The sequence below is a fragment of the Neofelis nebulosa genome, chromosome 5 (genome assembly GCF_028018385.1).
Source record: "Neofelis nebulosa isolate mNeoNeb1 chromosome 5, mNeoNeb1.pri, whole genome shotgun sequence".
Taxonomy (NCBI): Eukaryota; Metazoa; Chordata; class Mammalia; order Carnivora; family Felidae; genus Neofelis; species Neofelis nebulosa.
The window spans coordinates 61,141,566-61,148,130 of NC_080786.1; positions in this window are offsets into that span (position 1 = coordinate 61,141,566).

Sequence of the window (6,565 nt, forward strand, 5' to 3'; positions counted from 1 at the left end):
CAAGGAGCGGCTAATGATGTTACATGTGAAGTGTCATGGCATTCTCATTTCTGTCCAGAGAAGAAAATCTGCTTTCAATTCAAACCCCAATAAAAAGCTCTTCTCCCAGACAAACTAGGCTAAATAACCCATCATGACAGCACAGAAGACTGTGGGCAAAGACCCAGAGGAAGCTGGCAAGAGAAAGGCAATGCTACCAGCAGAGAGAGACTGTAGGAGCTGTGGCATCACGCAAGCACAGAGAAAAGACATGTCCTGTCAGTAAAGGCTCTTAACTCTAGGCATTTTTTTCCCAAAAAACAGATTGAGAGTGAAGCAAAGCTTCCTTAGCAATACTCTGCTACCTTCTCAGCAGTTAGTAAATGGCAACTCACCGTGCAGGCAAAGGGGTAGGAAAGTCAAGCCCTGAAAATAAATGGGATGCCTATAGAGAGCAAGTGTAATAGAATTTGGAGAGCATATGGAGGAAGAGGAGTCCGGCCTGTGTCGAACAGAGGTCCATAGATTAATTGGATACATCTAGCAAAATATTTTCCCTCATTCTTCCGTGAAGGAACACCAAAAACCAACAGCCAGTCCCTTATACTTGTATGTGTGCAAGGGTATTCAAAACAGAAGCATCATTCTCAAGCTATGGTGTGAGTTCAAGCATTTTCAAAAGATGATTTTGTTGTGTTCTTAGCCCTTTATCATAATCTTCCATTATCAGATTTATTTATAGTGTATGCTTCCTGGTTGTCTCTCTCCTGCCCTGGAATGTAATTGTAGACTGAGACAGGGGCCTTCTCTGTCTTGTTCTCTTTGATACCCTTAGAGTGAAGAAGAGTGCCTGGTGTAGGCACTCAATCAGTGTTTGTATTACTAAATGTACCAGGTGCTGTTTTAAGCCCTTTAATCCCCACATTAGCCATGATCTGGGCTCAATTATATTTCCCATTTTACAGATGAGTGAATTAAGGAATAGAACAGTGAGGTGAGTTGCCCAAGTTTGGATGCAGGTAAGTGACAGAACCAGGATCTGACCCCAGGGAGTCAGTCCCTCCCACTCATATTCCAACTACTACCTCTAGTAGGTATCTATTCACATGTATATGTATTCACTGAATAAGTAAATGAAAATGTATTTTTGCCTGGGGGCCTAATATATTAAATTCTAACTACATCCTTTCTAATATAATTCAAACTTCTTCTGACCATAGACAAAGTAATTGCCCATATGGACATAATGATTATGCCATCCTACAACTTGTACTGCCTTGGTTTTCTTTGCAACCTCAATTATAGTGCTTTTTTTATTATCATGGCTGTACAGAACTTTATGACTGGAAAAGTACCACATTCATAATGAGTTGTGCCTCATTTTGCTAGACATTCAGGCATTCTCATGAATAATTATAATTTTTTTACGCAGCCAGATAGCACCCTGGTTTGTGATTCTGCCTCGTTTGTGTTGTATCACCTTTTGCGACTAGTTCACTTCATGAGGTTTACTGACTTCATTCAGTGAGTTATTAGTTTGCTACAAACTAGAATTTGGGAGATAGTTCAATGGACTGTGTAAAAACCAGAACTGAATATTTGAACTTAGGAGTACCTGAGAAAATCCATGGTGCTGGTGCATCCCAGACATAAATCGCACGAAGAGTGACATATTTTCCTTCCTTTGTCGAGTCATATACCCAAAGTTACACCATCACTAAAACTGTTTAAAAATTTGGCGGATGTCTCAACACATTTGCTGAACTACCAGTTGCTTACCAACCAGTTACAGTCCTAGTTTAAAATAATCTCTACATTGTTTTTCCATGGAGGAGCAAGTAATTATGCAGCCAGACAATGCCAGAGGTGCCAGATAATACCACCTGTTCCTCAAAGACAGTCCCTTAAGGGACTGGACCATCGCAAAGCATTGTTGGGAAAACATGGAAGTAGACAGATTCTAAATACCTTTTCAGTGCTGAAAAGCTATGGTGGTGTGAGAAGCTTACAAACTGGGAACAGTAGGTAACATAGATTATGCTTAAACAATACCATACTTTACTTCATTAATAAAACACTTTAACAAATAAGTTGTTCATCGAATGCAAATAGGTTTTAGAGACAATTTCATGCTTTGGTGAATGGACTTGAGTACACGTTAGAAATACTTAATTCAACGGTCCTATTCCTGTCTGATATGAGGAAGTTATAAAATCTGTTAAGCTTCACAATTTAATTAGTATGTTCCAGACTCCATCACTCGCTAGGTGGATGGCCTTTGTCCAAGTAGTCACCACTCTACGCCATAGTGTCCTCAACTACACAATGGGAAAGAAAATCATAACTCACAGGCTGTTAATAACGATGCCTGTGCTCTTCTGATACATAGTAAGTGCTCATTAAGTGTTCATTAATAGAAGTACAAACAGTGGTACTTCAGAATAAAATAAACTTAAGTCAAGAGTGTGATGGTCTGAACTGACCGAGAACCTCTGAGGTAGATAAAACGAAATGCATTTTTGCTGTTGTTGTTTAAACAGATTTGAATGAAGAAAAAGAAAAGAAGCAGTTCTTCTCAAAAGAAAGCCAAGTTTGTCAGTGAGCAAAGCTTAGGGACAGCTGAGTAGAAGAATCGTCAGCCATTAACTTCCTCATTATGTGCGAGAAACACCAAGAGCCTGTCCAGAATTGGGGAGCAGAAGGGTGCAGTGGAGAGAACAGAGAAGAGACAAATAAGGGGCTGTCACCATTCACCACCTCTGCCCGAATACTTTTGAAATATAAAGTTGTAGGAACAAAGAGGAAAAAGTCACCATTTTATTCCTCTCTTGAGATTCATCCAGAGGAAAACATGCAGACTGCAGTCATCCCCAGGTTGGGCTCACTCAGGCAAGTTTCCCAAGGCAAGTTTCACTTCGTTCTAAGGCGCTTGAGAAATAACGCTGCAATTCCTGCTGCTACAAATAAAACAAGAGGCAACAGCAGCTAAAGCCCTGGAGACTCCAACAGTGAACCTGAGGGTGGCTTCTGAGAGTGTTCCATGTAAAGCTGGAAGACTTTAGAGAATTCATAATTGAGCAAATACTGGGAAAGCATGAACTGGATTAGATACCACTTGTTCCTAGATTTTACGTTTGCCCAGCCCTTAAATGAGATTTTCTTTCATATTAGTAACGAGAATAATGAACATAATCTGTTTTGTGCATCTTCTACATTCCAGGCGTAGTGTTAACCACTTTATTACATTTTATCTTATTTAACACTCTCAACCTGATTGGATAGCTAGAATGATTAGCTCCATTTTACAGGCCAAGAAACCAAAGCTTAGAGAGATTAATCAACTTGCCCAATTCACACAGCTGGTGACCGGGACAAATGGGATTTGCACCTATTTGATGCCAAATGAGGAGTGTCCTTTTATATTTTGCAATAACTTTTCGTTTCATTTTGTTTTACGATCCTTGAAATGTACGTTCATTGTGAGAAACACAGCAGGAAACACAGATAAACAAAATAAATATATCTTTAAAGAATTTAATTTGCTTAAGAAATGCTATTTATTTCAAAATCCTTCTCAGCAGTTTGTCACACTTCTCTTCCTATGGAGGGCTAACTTCTCGAGGACTTTCTCTTGTCCCTCCACTGTTCCTTGGACAGTTCTTGGTGCATAGTGGGCACTTAAATGCGTGTGGACCAAATACACACAAGAGGAACAGAGCTGTTAGGGCTGCCGTGCATGCCAGCATGGTAACATCTCATGGTGGCACTTCCTAACTGCAGTCCCAGAGTTATTCCCGGAGTTCGGTGGTCGTCTTGCCCAGCCCAATTTTCTGATACTAAACATTGTGACGTTATAACAGCATCCCAGGTGCTGTTGGAAAATTTGGTTAAGGGTGAATATCACGGAACTGCTCACTCCATTTTTTCCTACTCTGAAAACATCTTTGAGCTTACTCATAAGCTTACTCATTTAGGAGTTAGTTACCCATAACTTACTCATAAATAAGAAAAAAAAATTCCTCTTCAATTTCTTTCTTTTTTTGAATAATGTACTTGGTTCGTGAGGGAAAAGTCTCAGTGAAGGAAAGAACTAAGAGAATATGGTTGATAAGGTATAAAATATATCAGACTTAGATAGTTTAGTCTAGGGAATTTTACTCTTTGGGTGTATCCTTATTTTAAAACATAATTAGAGGGGCACCCGAGTGGCTCAATAGGTTAGGTTCCTGACTCTTGATTTCAGCTCAGGTCACGATCTCCCGGTTCATTGGTTTAAGCCCCAGTGTCAGGTTCTGCACTGATAATGCAGAGCCTCCTTAGGATCTCTTTCTCTCCATCTCTCTCTCTCTGCCCCTCTGCCACTTGTGTGCGTGTGGACTCTCTCTCAAAATGAATTTAAAAAATAAACACAAAAAATTAGAAAGGAGCAAAGAAAGCATGAAAGTATCCAAATAAGATTCCTGATTGGCTGCTTCTTTTGTTTGATTGATATATACATATACGTATACGTATATGTATACGTGTATGTGTATGTGTATGTATACGTGTATGTGTATGTGTATATGTATATGTATATATACATATACACTAGTTTTTTAAAGGTTTATTTATTTTAGAGAGAGAAAGAGCTAGTTAGAAAGAGCTTCCAACAGCAAGTCAGGGAGGAGCAGAGGGGAGGAAGGAGATACAGAATCCAAAGCAGGCTCCAGGCTCTGAGCTGTCAGCACAGAGCCTGATGCAGGCTCAAACCCATGAGCTACGAGATCAGGACCTGAGCCAAAGTCGGATGCTTAACCAACTGAGCCACCCAGGCGCCCCTTGTTTGATATATTTTTATCATGCATTTGATTTATAATATTGATTTATCAAGCGTAAGGAATTTTTAATCATAAAAATTACATAACATCCCTTCCAATATTTGATCTTGTTTTTTTTTTTTTTCCTCTACACGTATGGTAGAGCTTTATTCCTTTGTATGCCCAGATAGGATCTTTGTCCTAAAGAGCTGCTCCACTCACATTCCAAGTACAATCCCAATGAGGCCTGCCGATCACACTGTGCCACCCCCAGGATAGGGCATGGCGCCAGGTTGGGGTCAAGTGCATCCTCAGCCTTTTGATTCACAGAAATTAGTCTAGGGATACATGTGGGACTCAGGCCAATTGGAGTACTTTCATGGAATTTTTCTAACTAGAGGCAGGAAATAGCTCTGTTCCTTGCTGATTACAAGACTATGAGAATACAAGGCCAGAGCTATCTGCTGCTAGTTTCTGCCTCATAGAGATCATGGGCTTAAGATGTCGAAGGCAGCAACCAGAATTAAGCAGAAGTATGTATGTGAGCATATGTGTATGCACGTGTGTGGCATCAGTGTGTGTACGGGTGTGTGAGAGAAAGTCAGACAGACAGACAGAGATGGAGAGAAACCCACAGTCTCTGAGGCCAAATTTACTGTCTAAGATTTGATATTAGGAGCAAACAAACTGCCCATTTGCAGAACTAGTTCACACTGAATCTTTGTCGTCTAAGAGAGTCCTAAGAGCCAACACTGAACACACAACATCTGCAAGACGTCTATTTTCTAGCTTCTAGTCCCCTTGATATCTGTTCTGAAAGAAGATTTATATAGGGAATTCTGAAGTCTCTTTGGCAACTGCATAAAAATTATATTATTCAACAGTGTGTTACCTGTCTTTTTGGGTCTAGGCACTGTGCTAAGCACTGGATGACTGGGGCAAGAAAGTGTGTTATCTTCACAGCAGAGGCATCCATAGAAGTCAATTAGTGCCGAAGGACTTCATCAGACACCTGTTGTCTGATGTGAGTGACATGATCGGATTTGTATATACATGTATGTAATGAGCACCCGTGTACCCATCATCCACTCAATAGTTATTCTCTTGTGTGGTGAGAGGTTGAGCAACTGTTCATACAGTTGAGGGAAATTTGCATTTCTTTTTCTATGAATTTTCTGAGGATCAGTTCTTGGCCCTTTTTATCTTAATTTTTATAAGCTCTTTATTCATTAGGGAGACCTTTGTATTATGCATTAGTATACCTTTTATAGTATATTTTACAAAAATTTTTTTTCCTCAGGCCATCATTTGTAGTTTTTACTTTCCTTATACTTTATTTTTACTGTGAAACATTTTTAATTTTTATATAATGCAATTTATCAGTCTTTTCTCTCATTGCTTCTAGAATTCTTATTTAGGAATTCACAAGTGCTTTTTCAAATACATCCATCTTTCTTTTCTTACCCTTGATTTATATATCTGATCCGTTGGGACTTTATCCTGGCTTATGGTGTAAGAGATGGATCCAATTTAATGTTTCTCCATATGGCTACCCAATAATCGCAACAACAACAACAACATATTTAAAAGTTCATTTTTTACCCAGTGATTTGAGATGCTACCTATACTGTATACTAAATGTCCCTATACAATTGCCTCTATTTCTGGGTTTTCTATTTTTTCCATTAGTCCATCGGCCTATTCATGTGCTAATATAAATTGTTTGAATTATTAAAGGCTTTATAGTACTTTTAAAAAACCTGACATGGCTTTTCCTCCTGTCCCTTAAG